The 16,137-nt window shown below is 39.0% G+C and overlaps 1 pseudogene; it reads left to right on the top strand.

Moving 5' to 3' along the window:
* The first annotated feature begins 13,455 nt into the window (after positions 1–13,455).
* Positions 13,456–15,655, top strand: LOC124962852 (LIM domain kinase 2-like; annotated as a pseudogene).
* Positions 15,656–16,137: the final 482 nt, after the last annotated feature.

The following is a 16,137-nucleotide window of genomic DNA, read 5'->3' as shown; positions in this document are numbered from 1 at the left end:
CACGTCTGTGAGTGAGGAGACAATCAGATCACTGAAGGAAATGTGCTCAGAGGGAAGGCATGCAGAGACCCCACTGCATCTTGCCTTTCTTTTGTCCAGTCCTGCACAGATAGTTTGGTCTTAGTGCTATTCATGCCCTTCTATAAACCTGGAGAGAACTGGAAAATCTGTGTTCTCTGGTCTTGCTGAGAGCTCCCTGGCCAGCATTTGCTTAGTCCCCAGAACTTCTACGTTCTTCGAGGACAGGAACCACCCCCACCTTGCTGCCCTCTCTGGTGATGTGTGAGGTCCATCCCCTGCAGAGCTCAGCTCAGCTTCTTTCAGCTCTCACTTACCTGTCTTGCAAGGATCTGGGATGCTTTGTTGGGGCGAAAATAGCTGGACTTTTATAAGAGGATCTGAGGGAGGGGTGTTGGAAGGAGTGGGTGGAATGTGTGCACAGGCGGGGGTCATGGGAAGCCTTTGCATGGATTCAAGAGATTCCCACCAAGGGGAGGAGAGTCTTCCTGGCAGACCTGGGAATCAGAGCAGCTGTTGCCTGCTTCCTTTAGCAGGCCAGCTCTATCTCCAGGGCAGGTGAAGTTTGAACTTTCCCCACCCCCTCCCAGATATCCCATTCTGAGAAACCCAAGAGAATGACTGTAGCCCTATGGTGGAAATTATGCTGTTACACAGTGTTGCAAATATTATACCTTGTGTATTGAACGAAATGAATATCAGCAGTGCATTTTAGATCATCTGGAGGAAGTCATTCCTGTGACCATATATACATATTACTTTATATCTGTCTAGTAAGATTTATACAGATTAATAAGCAAGCATTGTTTGGGTTAATAATTGGAAGTGTTAGTGAGCATGATGTGGTTGAAGAAAGAATATTTAAACCCAGACAAGAAGTAATGGCTCAGAGTTCCTCTTTCACCTTTGTGGTAAGATGTAAAGGACGTTGGAGTTAATCTTATGGGTCAATAGTCCAGCCAGGCTCTAAGGAACAACAGCTGAATGGACCTGCCTTCCAGCTGCCTCTGTGTGGGAGGATTGGATCACAGTAATTGTGAGCTGGTGGTTTGATACTGGAGTAGCATCCTCAGATTGTGATCACATACTCAGAGGTTTTCAAGGCCCTTTCAGAATGGTTTTGAAGTCTTAGTTTTCATTATTAGAGTAAAATGTTATTTGCTTTTTCTCCTGTGTTGACATTTGCAGTGACAGGGACAAATGAAGGTAGAGTCTTTAACCTGTGTCCTTATAGCCATGCACTTGGAGGAAGCACAGAAGACACTTGCACTTAAACATGGCTTTGAACTTAAGGAAGCAATGAATTTGGTTGATGTTAGTAAAGCTTGCTCCCGAACACACACCTTTAATATTCTTTGTAACTGAATGGGAATTTGCATACTGAAGTACAGCGAATATATTGAGGAAAAAAGCATTTGTTACAATGAGGTACTATTCATTGTTTTCCTCTAATGTCTTGTTTACTTGAAAACCAAGCTGACATATAATCTGGTTATTTACATAAGGGTATTTTGCTGAAGTGTCTTCAAAAGTTATCAGAGGGAGTTCATAAATATTTTTTAAATTCATGTTTTAATGTCTAGTACTATCGATGACTTCGATGAGTGATGTTTTCAGGATCCCTAATAAATTTTACAGGTATGAACGTTTCCTGATATGGAAAACATTTGAGAATCCCTGACTATCATCTAGCTACCTGATTCAAGGAAATACAGAAGATGGAAACAGATTTTATATTATAACACTAAGATATAACGTGATAAGTGACAAATTCAAAAGGTCGGAAACCCTACATTAAAAATGACTCCAGGTTTCCCATAAATAGATTAAAGAAGTAAAGTAATGCAATACTCAACATATGAGAGAAATATCTGCCCAATCAACATATTTGGATTCTTATTTGAATGAACCAAATGGCAAACAATAATTATGAGATGATTGGGTAAAATTAAGCATTTGATGAATTTAAGGAGCTATATAAAATTAAAATTATATTAAGATTGTATAATTTAAAGAGTCCTTATCATTCAAAGATACATAATACAATGCTAACAAATGAAATAAATTACTCAGAGTTTGCTTCAATGTACTGCTGTGTCTTGGTGGCAAAGAAAGGGGAATTTAGATTGAATAGGAGACCATGAGGTGGCCACTGTTACTACTTGGTAACATGGACATAGAATTCATTTTACTATTCTCTTTGGGCTTGTCTGAATTTCTGTCATAAAATGTTGGGAAAAGAGTTTGGAAGAAGGAAAAATTGAGAAAAGGAAATCTAAAGGTCAATCTTGCTGAAAACATAGATGCAAAGTTTCTTGACAAATTACTAAACAAATTCAATTCTCCAATATTTATAATGAACAAAGAGAATGAAGAGTTCATCCTGTCAATGTAAAGATGGTTAGTCATGAGGAATCCTTATTGTTATTCTCATATTCAGAATCTTAAAGAGAGAACTATTATATGATCATCTTAAAAAGAAAAAAAATTACTGAGTAAAATTTAACTTTCATTAATGAGCAATAAACATGCTGAACAAATAAGAGGAAGAAAGGAATAACTTTAATATGATAAAGAATTCTAAAGAAGCTCAAAGATAAAATGCTGAAAACATCCTTAAAAATCAGTTCTATGAAAGTTTCCTCTTTGATTCTTTTCATTAATATCATGTATGCTTTGAAAGGATAGAATTTTTTTATGTTAAACTACCTGATATTATTTAAATGCTTCATTGCATCACTTATTAAACAAATTTAATTTTTTAATTTTTTATTTGTTCTTTTCAGTTATATATGGCAGTCTACTTTGACGTATTTATGTAAACATGGAGTATATCTTCTTCTAATTAGGATCCCATTCTTGGCAATATACATGATATTGAAATTCATTGTGATGTTTTCATACATGTACACAGGAAAATCATGTTAGATTCATTCCACTGTCTTTCCTCTTCCTGATCCCTCCCTTCCCTCATTCCTCTTTGTGTAATCCACGGAATTTCTATTCTTCCCCTTCCCCCTCCCCATGTTGTGTATTAGTATCCACTTATCAAAAAGAACATCAGTCTTTGGTTTTTTGGAATTGGCTTATTTTACTTAACATGATACTCTCCATATCCTTCTGTTTACCAGCAAATGTCACAAAGTCATCTTTATGACTGAGTATACTATTCCATTATGCATATATACCACATTTTCTTTGTCTGTTCATCTGTTGAAGGGCACCTAGGTTGGTTCCATAGCTTAGCTTTTGTGAATTGAGCTGCTATAAACTAGGTTAAAACTTCATAATGTCAAGAATAATCAAAAACTTCTGAAGAAAAACAAGATGAAGAATTTTGTTTTATCGAAACTTTTTACTACAAAGTACTATTTTACTACAAGCAACATTAAGTTGACCATATTATACAAGGTGCATGTATGAATATACCACAATGCATTTTAATTTTATGTACATTTATAATGCATTAATTAAAAATAAATAAATAGAAGATTAACATAGGAAGGGCAATTGAAATGGAGAAAGCCATGTTATATGCACTTACGAATATGACAAATAAATCCCATTATTATGTTTAATTATAATTCTAGTACACTAAAAATTAAAGAAAAATATTTTAAAAAATGTAGGACCCAGAAACATGATATCTGGAAACTGGAAATATGGAGGGTCATAGTTGATCAGTAAAGAAAGACAGACTAAATTATTTGGTTTAATTTATTATGCACAGAAACAGAAAAATAGTTTGGATTCCTACTTCCTTACATCATAAAAATATAACAAGAACCCCCCCCACACGTGTGTGTACATTTATATATGGGGATAGAATTAAATAAAAATACTGAAACTCTAAAAGTAAAGAAATATTAAAAATATGTTTTGACTTTGGCTTAGATCCATTTCTTAAAGACAAAAAGCACAAATTATAATATAAATATTGGTAAATGTGACCACATTAAAACTTTAACAAATAAAAAGTAAATGTGTAAGGCACAAATAAAAAAAATGCTTTGGAATAGACATATTGACAAAGGAGTAATTATCTAGAATGTGTTAATAAGACAAAATCAACAAGATAGTGAATAATATATTTAGTAGGAAAAAACAAAAAAGAGCATACATTTCATTAAAGAGAATGTAAAATAAAATATATGTGTGCATGTATATAAATACACCTGTCTATGTCAATATATCAACCTCATTACCAATGAGATTAAAATGAAAATGAAAATGAAATATAATTTCATACCTACCACATTAACAAAAAAAGAAAGTTTGACTTTCCAAAGTTTTGTTGAGGGTTTGTATCAGCGAGTCTTCGTATCGCTGCTGGCAGAGTCAGTCATGAATTGGTGCTACCGCTTCTCGGGAAAACTGGCATTTTCTTACACTCCAATGTACTGGAGAAATATACAACCTTAACATGCATGCCCAGAGGTATGTGCTCAGATATTCACGGTATCCTTATTTCTAAGGGCAAAAGACAAAAGACACGACCTTTAACAGGAGACTAGTTGAATATGTTGTAGTTTAAATGACCATTACATTAGTGAAAATGAACCAGTTACAGGATTCAGCATGCATAACTTCAAAGATACAATGTTCATGGAAAAGAGCAGAATTATAGAAGATTACATAATGTATAATAATAGTTGTTAAAAAGTCAAAAACAAATGGGCAATATATTATTTAGGCGTACATGTATAATAAAATTATAAAATTATATTGAGATGAAAGAGTGAAAGACTCAAATTCAGAATTGTTACTTCTGGATGAAGGGAAGATATGATTTAACAGAGAACAAAGCAGCTTCTGATATTATATATCAAGTACGTATTTTTAAAATAGAGTAGCAAGTACCTGAATTTTTAAAAAGTATTCTTTATTCTTATACATGCTACATATATTATCTTCAACATACACTCAAAATATATAAAAATGAAAGAAAATAATATTAATTGAATTAATGTAGGAATGCTAGAAAGAGCTTAGATTAGTTAATTGAAGTCATCCAAAAAAATCAAACTAATTGTTGAGCTTCAGATAAAATATTCCTTAAGATGTTGGCCAGGTTACAGTCATATGAAGGCCCGATTGGGACTGGACTATCTGCTTCAAGATGACTTACTCTTGGTTATTATATTTGTGCTGGTTGTCGTCTGGAGACCAGTTCTTCACCATGTGGACGTTTCCATCAAGCCTCTGGAGTGTCCTGAGAACATGCTAATTGGTTTCTCCCAGAGTGAGTATCCCAAGAGAAAGCAAGGTGAATGCTATGCCACTTAAAACATCACCTCAGAAGTTGCACATGATCATTCCTGTTGGTACATAGGCTGTTACCAGTTTTGGAACCTGATACAGGTCGTAAGTCCTGTGTCAGGGGCTTGGTCTTTTCCTCCAGAGTAGACCTTGCTGGAAAACTGCAATGCCATTTGTATGCAGGAGAAGGAACTACATTCAATTCCATCTGTCAGCCCTCAAGCGCCACATAAACTTGGACATGTAGAGGGTAGGAAAGGGACATTTTTCTTCTACTGTTCAATCCTAAGTCATTATCTACTCAAAAAGTTCAGTAATGAGTATAAATCCTATTTAGACTTTTCACCAATTTCTCCATTTTTTACTTCTCTGTTTATTATTGCTATACCACACACGTTTCCAGAATTTGCAACTTCAAACAACTATTATTTCTCATGTTTCTGTGAGGTGACTAGGTTTATCGATGTGGTTTCCCTTGGGGTCTCTCATGTAGTTGTAGACAATAAAGGAAGCTGGAGTCATATGAAAGATCAAATGGACTAGGTTTTAAAGATGACCATGTACATGAATGGTAGGTGAAGCTGCCTATTAACTGAGAGCTCAGCTGGTACTGTTTGTTAATTAGTGTTCCAATGTAGGACTTTCCATGTGGCTTGTGTCAGGATAGCAGCACTTCTCTCCTTGTAGGTCAGGGCTTCAAGAGGGCAAACTGAAATCACTGGTCAGTCGCAGTCACAGATTGAGCTGGCGGGTGACTCAGGCCGCCCGCACAGTGGAGGTAGCAGGTGGGCACCCAACCCTCTTGCCTTGCAGAGCTAGGCAGCGGGCAGTCAACCCGTCCAACCACCAGGCCAAAGACAGATGCCATCACTGAGCAACCTGGCCTGACCACCACTCCAAGGTCCGTTGCCATCACGGAGCAAGCTGGCAGACCAGCCAGCCCACCTGCATCGCAGAGCTAGCCAGAGGCTTCTTTATAGGCTGGTGCAGGCATTTTGAATTATTCCTGAGGGTGTGACCATCATCATTGGAAGGGCAGCTCCTTTCCTGAGACACCTATAGGAGACTACAGGACCTTTGACAAGACTGAGGAGTCAAGAAGAGGAGGTATTGAGAGACTCGGGACCAACTCAAAGCCACCGGGTGAGTCTCTCCCACTGGTCAGGCTCCCCGGATGGGGCAGTAGTCCCGAAATGCAGGGAACTTCGTGGAGTAGAGTGGCCCAGTGAGACTCCCCTGTTGGAGCTGAGTACCCAGTCAACTGGCAGCATTGCAGAGGAGGGCCACACAGCGGGAGGCTTCGACTCAGAGTGAGGGTCTGAGGCCCAGAGGGTAGCTCTAGTCCCCAGGGAACACAGCAGAGGAGGGCCGCTCAGTGAGGAATTCCTCTCAGGGCCAGGCTCCCCAGCCCAGGTGGTAAGTCAGGACCCTTGGAAACATCGCAGAGGAGGGTTTCCCAGTCCAGGTGGTAGTTCTGGACTGAAGGGAACTTCTCAGAGGAGAGCCGCCCAGTGAAACTTCCCCACCGGTAAGTCTTCTCCTCTGGGCAAGGATTTCCCACCAGGGCAGTAGAATCAGAGACACAGACCCAGATCAGACGTGCCCTAGTCTGCAGGCTAGTCCCCCTTTGACTGGCCATCAGTCAACAAGTGGAGGTGCCTCTGCCCACTGACAGGGAATATACCCCACCTGAAGGCCACCACCCCTAGAGGGGCAGATTCCTAGTAGAGCACCACATTATCAAGTTCCTCCAAGACTTCAAGCTACTAAAGACTAAGAAGTGAGTTATAGGAAATCTACAGAGACAATGTTAGTCAATAGAGGAAATCTGCAATATCCCAGAGTTTCACTACTAGAGGGGTAGATACCTGAACAATATGAGAAAACAAGGGAAGAAAATGTCCCAAACAAACCTAGATTGTATAGCAATAAAATCCAATGACAGCATGGCAGAAGAAATGTCAGAAAGGGAGTTCAGAATGTACATAATTAAAATGATCAGGGAAGCAAATGAGGAGATGAAAGAGCAAATGCAGGCATTGAATGATGAGGTGAAAGAGCAAATGCAGGCATTGAATGATCCCACCAATCAACAGTTAAAAGAGCAAATACAGGAAGCAAAAGATCATTTCAATAAAGAGTTAGAGATATTGAAAAAAAAAAACAAACAAATCCTTGAAATGAAGGAAATAACAAACCAAATTAAAAACTCCATAGAAAGCATAACCAATAGGATAGAACACCTGGAAGACAGAACCTCAGATATTGAAGACAAAATATTTACTCTTGAAAACAAAGTTGAACAAACGTAAGAAATCATGAACAGAATCTACAAGAATCATGGAATATCAAGAAAAGGTCAAATTTAAGAATTATTGGGATAGAGGAAGGCACAGAGAAACAAACCAAAGGAATGAGCAAACTATTCAATGAAATAATATCAGAAAATTTCCCAAATCTGAAGAATGAAATGGAAAATCAAGTACAAGTGGCTTATAGGACTCCAAATATACAAAATTACAACAGACCCACACCAAGGAACATTATAATGAAAATACCTAACATACAATATAAAGACAGAATTTTAAAGGCTGCAAGAGAAAAGAATCAAATTACATTCAGGGGGAAACCAATATGGATATCAGCAGATTTTTCAATCCAGACCCTAAAAGCTCGAAGGGCCTGGAACAACATTTTTCAAGCCCAGAAAGAAAACGGAAGCCAACCAAGAATCATATGCCCAGCAAAACTTACCTTCAGATTTGACAACAAAATAAAATCCTTCCAAATAAACAAAAGCTAAAAGAATTTACAAAAAGAAAGCCGGTATTACACAACATTCTCAACAAAATATTCCATGAGGAAGTGATGAAAAATAATAATGTAAATCAACAAAGAGAGAAACTACCCTAAAGGAACAGCCAAATAAGGAGAAACCAAGTTGTGTCAAAAAAAAAAAAAAAAAAAAAAAAAAAAAAAAAAAGAGCCAAAAGACCAGGAATACAAATCATATCTCAATAATAACCCTGAATGTTAATGGCCTGAACTCATCAATCAAAAGACATAGACTGGCAGATTGGATTAAAAAGAAAGATCCAACAATTTGCTGCCTGCAAGAGACGCATCTCATAGAGATACACACAGACTAAAGGTGAAAGGATGGGAAAAAACATACCATGCACATGGACTCAGCAAAAAAGCTGGAGTATCCATTCTCATATCAGATAATGTGGACTTCAAGTCAAAGTTAATCAGAAGGAATAAAGAAGGACATTTCATACTGCTTAAGGGAAGCATAAAACAGTAAGACATAACAATCATAAATATCTATGCCCCAAACAGTGGCTCATCCATATGTCAAACAAATCCATCTGAATTCCAGAAATCAAATAGACCACAACACAATAATACTAGGTGATTTTAACACACCTCTCTCACCACTGGACAGATTCTCCAAGCAAAAATTGAATAAAGAAACCATAGATCTCAATAACACAATCAATAATTTAGACTTCACAAACATTTATAGAATATACCATCCAACCAAGAGTGAATACACCTTCTTCTCAGCAGCACATGGATCCTTCTCTAAAATAGACCATATTTTATGCCACAAAGCTAATGTTAGCAAGTACAAGAAGATAGAGATACTACCTTGTATTCTATCAGATCATAATGGATTGGAATTAGAAATAAACAACAGAGTAAAAAACAGAAACTACTCCAACGCCTGGAGATTAAATAATATGCTATTGTATGATGAATGGATAACAGAAGAAATCAGGAAGGAAATTAAAAAATTCTTAGAGGTAAAAGAGAACAAATAAGCATCATATCAAAATCTCTGGGACACTATGAAAGCAGTATTTAGAGGAAAATTTATTTAATGGAGTGCATTCAATAAAAGAAGAAAATATCAACAAATAAATGGCCTAACACTACAGCTCAAAGTCCTAGAAAAAGAAGAACAGCACAACACCAAAAGTAGTAGAAGACAGGAAATAGTTAAAATCAGAGCTGAAACCAACTAAATCAAAACAAAAGAAACAATAGAAAAAATTGACAAAATAAATAGTTGGTTCTTTGAAAAAGTGAACAAAATTAATAAACCCATAGCCGCACTTACAAAGAGGAGAGAGAAAATCCAAATTACTAAAATTTGGAATGAACAAGGAAATATCACAACAGACACAACTGAAATACAAAACATAATTAGAAGCTATTTTGAAAACGTATACTCCAACAAAATAGAAAATCTCGAAGACATTAACAGGTTTCTAGAGACATATGAATTACCTAAACTGAACCAGGAAGACATACACAATTTAAATAGATCAATTTCAAGTAATGAAATAGAAGAAGTCATCAAAAACCTACCAACAAAGAAAAGTCCGGGACCAGATAGGTTCTCAGCCGAGTTCTACAAAACCTTTAAAGAAGAGCTCATTCCAATACTTCTCAAAGTATTCCATGAAATAGAAGAGGAGGGAACCCTACCAAACTCATTCTATGAAGCCAATATTACCCTGATACCTAAAGCAGACAGAGACACATCGAGGAAAGAAAATTTCAGACCAATATCCTTAATGTACATTGATGCAAAAATTCTCAACAAAATCTTAGCAAGTCGCATACAAAAATACATTAAAAAGATAGTGCACCACGATCAAGTGGGTTTCATCCCAGGGATGCAAAGTTGGTTCAACATCTGGAAATCAATAAATGTCATTCACCATATCAACAGACTTAAAGTTAAGAATCACATGATTATTTCAATAGATGCAGAAAAAGCATTCAATAAAATACAGCATCCCTTCAAGCTCAAAACACTAGAAAAAATAGGGATAGTGGGAACATTCCTTAACATTGTAAAGGCCATCTATGCTAAGTCCCTGGCTAATATCATTCTACATGGTGAAAAATGGAAAGCATTCCCCCTAAAATCTAGAACAAGGCAGGGATGCCCTCTTTCTCCTCTTCTATTCAACATTGTCTTGGAAACTCTAGTCAGAGCAATTAGACAGACCAAGGAAATTAAAGGAATACAAATAGGAAAAGAAGAACTCAAACCATCCCTATTTGCTGATGACATGATTATGTATTTAGAGGAACCAAGAAATTCCATCAGAAAACTTCTAGAACTCATAAGTGAATTCAGTAAAGTAGCAGGATATAAGATCAATGCTCATAAATCCAATGCATTTTTATACATAAGTGATGAATTTTCAGAAAGAGAAGTTAGGAAAACTACCCCATTCACAATAGTCTCGAAAAAAATAAAATACTTGGGAATCAATCTCACAAAAGAGGTGAAAGACCTCTACAATGAGAACTACAGAACACTAAAGAAAGAAATTAAAGAAAACCTTAGAATATGGAAAGATCTCCCATGTTCTTGGATAGGAAGAATTAATATTGTCAAAATGGCCATACTACCAAAAGTGCTATACAGATTCAATGCAATTCCAATTAAAATCCCAATGACATACCTTACAGAAATAGAGCAAGCAATTATGAAATTCATCTGGAAGAATAAGAAACCCAGAATAGCTAAAGCAATCCTTAGAGGAAGAGTGAAGCAATACCAGGCCTTCGACTCTACTACAAAGCAATAGTAACAAAACCAGCATGGTATTGGCACCAAAATAACGGGTGTATCAATGGTACAGAATAGAGGACATGGACACAAACCCAAATAAATACAATTTTCTCATACTAGACAAAGGGGCCAAAAATATGCAATGGAGAAAAGATAGCCTCTTCAACAAATGGTGCTGGGAAAACTGGAAAACCATATGCAACAGAATGAAACTAAAGCCCTATCTCTCACCCTGCACAAAACTCAACTCAAAATGGATCAAGGACCTTGGAATCAGACCAGAGACCCTGCATCTTATAGAAGAAAAAGTAGGTCCAAATCTTCAACATTTTGGCTTAGGATCAGACTTCCTTAACATGACTCCCATAGCACAAGAAATAAAGGCAAGAATCAATAACTGGGACAGATTCAAACTAAATAGCTTTCTCTCAGCAAAGGAAACTATCAGCATTGCGAAGAGAGAACCTACAGAGTGGGAGAAAATCTTTGCCATGCATACTTCAGATAGAGCACTAATTTCCAGAATATATAAAGAACTCAAAAAACTCTACACCAAGAATACAAATAACCCAATCAACAAATGAGCTAAGGAAATGAACAGACACTTTACAGAAGAAGATCTACAAGCAATCAACAGATATATGAAAAAATGTTCAACATCCCTAGTAATAAGAGAAATGCAAATCAAAACCACCCTAAGATTACATCTTGCCCCAATTAGAATGGCAATTATCAAGAATACTAGCAACAATAGGTGTTGGAGAGGATGTGGGGAAAAAGGTACACTCATACATTGCTGGTGGGGATGCAAATTAGTGCAGCCACTCTGGAAAGCAGTGTGGAGATTCCTTAGAAAACTTGGAATGGAACCACCATTTGACCCAGTTATCCCATTCCTTGGCCTATACCCAAAGGACTTCAAATCAGCATACTACAGAGATACAGCCACAACAATGTTCATAGCTGTTCAATTCACAATAGCCAGATTGTGGAACCAACCTTGATGCCCTTAGATTAATGAATGGATAAAGAATCCGTGGTATATTATAATGGAATATTACTCAGCCATAAAAAATAATAAAATTATGGCATTTGCAGGCAAATGGATAAAATTGGAGAATATCATGCTAAGTGAGATAAGCAATCTCAAAAAAGAAAAGGATGAATGATCTCGCTGATAAGCGGAAGATGACACATAATGGGGGGTGGGAGGGAGGCAAGAATGGAGGAGGAGGGACTGTATAGAGGGATAAGAGGGGTCAGAGGGGTGGGAGTGAAGAAAAACATAACAGAATGAATCAAAAACTATTACCCTATGTAAATGTATGATTACAAAAATGGTATGCCTCTACTTCATGTACAAACAGAGAAACAAGATGTATCCCATTTGTTTACAATAAAAATGAATTTAAAAAAAAAAGAGGGCAAACTGAAGTGAAAGTACTCTTAGACTGGTTCAAGAAATTACATAATGTCATTTTTGTCATTCTCTATTGACCAAACATGAGTTTATATTTTTAGCACCTGGAACAAAACCCTCAATAATTTTTATTGAATAAATCAGCATATTTATTCACAATAATTTTAATAATTATGGCAGCCATTCCTAACTTCATAATGCTTTCTGTTTTAATTTTATTTCCTTCATTAGATGTGTTATTTTGAGCAAGTGAATTTATCACCCTTGACCTATGTTTCTCAATTTTCAAGTGAAATGTTAAACAAAAACTTTCTGAGGTACATTCTAGAGTTTTCTTATTGTTGACTGGAAAGCTGGCATACTATGGGTGTGGTGTCATGAAATTCCCTAAAACAAAACAACAACAAGAAAAACTACAAAACAGCTTACTGCTTGTTTGTTGAAATCTTGGGTTGGGGTTGTGGCTCAGTAGTAGAGCACTTGCCTAGCACGTGTGAGGCACTGGGTTCAAACCTCAACACCACATAAAAATAAATATATAAAATAAGGTATTGTGTCCATCTACAACTAAAAAAAATATTAAAAAAAAATAAAATCTCTACCTTTGAGAAGACTTTTTTCTTATGGAACCAGAGAAATCATTTGTGAACAAGTTTTGGAAAAAGTGAAATATTATAAAACCAGTCTGGAAAAGAAGCTATTACAGAGATTATCCACTTTATTTTCTTTTTATATTTGCTATTAGAAATAACTTATTTCTAAAATAGAAATAGGCACCCTGGGGTTCTCCTTGTATATTTGTATAAATAGAATGTATTTACAGAATCACCACAGAGCACTTCAGATTAAATAACTTTATTCAAAGGATGATTATTTGCTAAGCTTTTGAGTCACTCCTATGAGGCTTCAAAAGAAAGAATATTTTGAATAAAGGACTTAACCTGGCACCTGGTTCATATATATTTGAGCTTAATCAAGGAGCAGAATAGGGACAGCAGGTCAATGAGAAATGTGGTCTATGGAGGAAAGTGTTCTGATGGTTAATTTCAGACAAAAAGGATCAAGTGGGGGCAGAGCTCCTCCCTCGCCTGAGGTGGCGGTGGGAGTCAGGGATCTACTGCTGCACCCGCCTCCTCTTCATTTCTGCGCCCCTGGGACCATGGCTACACTGGTGGGTGAGGATGCCTGGAGGTGTCGTGGCTGCGGGGACTATGTTGCTCCGAGTCAGAGGTTGTACAGGACTGTCAATGAAGCCTGGCGCAGTTCTTGCTTCCGGTGTTCACAAAGGACTAGTGGAGGAAGTTTGGAGAGTTCTGCCAGGGGTGTTCCCTGCTAAAGACAGAACCCGTCATGGTGGCTGGGGAGTTCAAAAACCACCCAGAATGTTTTGCTTGTATGAGCTGCAAGGTGATCATCGAGGATGGCGATGCATATGCCCTGGTGCAGCATGCCACAATTTACTGTGCAAAGTGCCACAGTGAGGTGGTGTTGGCACCCATGTTTGAGAGGCTGTCCACAGAATCTGTTCAGGACCAGCTTCCCTACTCTGACATGCTCATCTCCATGCCAGCTACCACTGAGGGCAGGTGGGGCTTCTTTGTGTCTGTAGAAAGTGCTTGCTCCAACTATTCCACCACTGTGCAAGTGAAAGAGGTCAACCGGAAGCACATCAGTCCCAACAACTGCAATGCCATCCACCCTGGGGACCGCATCCTGGAGATCAATGGCACACCTGTCCGCACACTCCAAGTGGAGGAGGTGGAAGATGTAATTAGTCAAACAAGTCAGACACTTCAGCTGTTGATTGAATATGACCCCATCTCCCAGCTACTGGACCAGCTGCGGCTAGATGTCCAGCTTTCTCCCCACACGCAGAATGATGGACACTCTCACACCCTCAGCACTCTGAACACCAAGTACAATCTGGAAGGGACATTGAGGAGACACTCCCTGAGGTGCAGTAACAGCATCTCTAAGTCCCCTGGCATATGCTTCCCCAAGGAGTCCCTGCTGCTCAGTGGAGATATCAACCACTCAGAATCCCTCCGCTGTTCCTTGCAGCTACTCACAGCAAATCTTCCAGCCATGTGACCTGATTCATGGGGAGGTCCTGGGAAAGGGCTTCTTTCGGCAGGCCATCAAGGTGACACACACAAAGCCACGGGCAAAGTGATGGTCATGAAGGAGTTAATTCGATGTGATGAGGAGACACAGAAGACTTTCTTGTCTGAGGTGAAAATGATGTGCAGCCTAGACCATCCCATCATGCTCAAGTTCATTGGTGTGCTATACAAGGACAAGAAGCTGAACCTGCTGACAGAATACATTGAAAGGGGCACACTAAAAGATTTTCTGAGAAGTGTGGACCCGTTCCCCTGGCAGCAGAAGGTCATATTTGCAAAAGGCATCGCCTTTGGAATGACCTGTTTGCACTCCATGTGCATCATCCACTGTGATCTGAATTCACACAACTGCCTCATCAAGTTGGACAAGACTGGTGGTAGCACACTTTGGGCTGTCACGGCTTATTGTGGAAGAGAGGAAAAGGCCCCCAGTGGAGAAGGCCACCACCAAGAAATGCACCTTGCACAAGAATGACCACAAGAAACGCTACACAGTGGTAAGAAACCCTTACTGGATGGCTCCTGAGATGCTGAATGGAAAGAGCTATGATGAGACAGTGGATGTCTTCTCTTTTGGGATCATTTTCTGTGAGATCATTGGGCAGGTGTATGCAGATACTGATTGCCTGCCTTGTACACTGGACTTTGGTCTGAACCTGAAGTTTTTCTGGGAGAAGTTGGTCCCTACAGACTGCCCCCCAGCCTTCTTTCCCCTGGCTGTTATCTGCTGCAAACTGGAGCCTGAAAGCAGACTGACTTTCTCAAAACTGGAAGATTCCTTTGAGGCCCTTTCCCTGTACCTGGGAGAGCTGGGCATCCCACTGCCTGCAGAGTTGGAGGAGCTGGACCACACTGAGCATGCAGTACAGCCTGACTGTGGAACACCCCCCTAGCCCAAGCCCAGCTCCCTGCAGGGGGGTGTTCCACAGTCAGCACTGCCCCTCTGTGCCCTGTCCCTGCTGTGAGCAGGGCTGTCTGGGCTTCCTGTGGATTGGTGACTTGTTTAGAAGCAGAATAAGCCATCTCTACTACCTCCCCAGGAGGCGAGCAGGTGCAAACGAGGAAAACACATCTCCACAGGTTTGGGGCCTGGTTACTGTCTATAAATTCAACATTCACCTGAAAGCTGTGAAGAAGAAAAAGCTTGGACTCTGGGCCAAGAAGAATCTGTTACTCGGGACCCCTTGGGAACTTCCTGGCAGTGGGATTCCAGGAGGCTGCTCTTGCTTACACTAATGGACATAACTTGGACCTGCTGGGCAGGATCCCAGGGTTGAACATGCCTACAGCCTCTGAAGTCTCTGGACCAGCTGGGTTGAGGAAGGACTTCAAGTAGGAGTGTGGATGAGAGGAAGACTGATGGCCAGGTGGCACTTGAAGGGTATAAAATGACAGTGATATCCCCCATTTCCACTCCATGTTCTGAGTAGGGTTTGAAGAATCTCTTAGTGTAGGATGGAACTGACCAGGAGTTGCAAGAGGGTTAATTCATGTTCTCTACCAGTAGGTAGCTCTAGACAGCTTAGGAACCACATCAATGTGTGAGGATTTCTTTGTGTTCTCAAACTGTACTGCTGGAGTCTGAGAACTTCTGGGTGGCATCCTGTGTCTCACCAAGCAGTCACCAGGAGCACAAAAAGGGACTGGGGGCTAGAAAGAAAAAGGTTTTATCCTTTAGAAAGCCCATATCCTGGCTGCTGCTACTCATATCCTGGTGG

The sequence above is a fragment of the Sciurus carolinensis genome, chromosome 13, assembly GCF_902686445.1.
Source record: "Sciurus carolinensis chromosome 13, mSciCar1.2, whole genome shotgun sequence".
NCBI classification, from domain to species: Eukaryota; Metazoa; Chordata; class Mammalia; order Rodentia; family Sciuridae; genus Sciurus; species Sciurus carolinensis.
The sequence above is the reverse complement of the archived record's forward strand: the minus strand, read 5'-3'. Positions and strand labels throughout refer to the sequence as shown.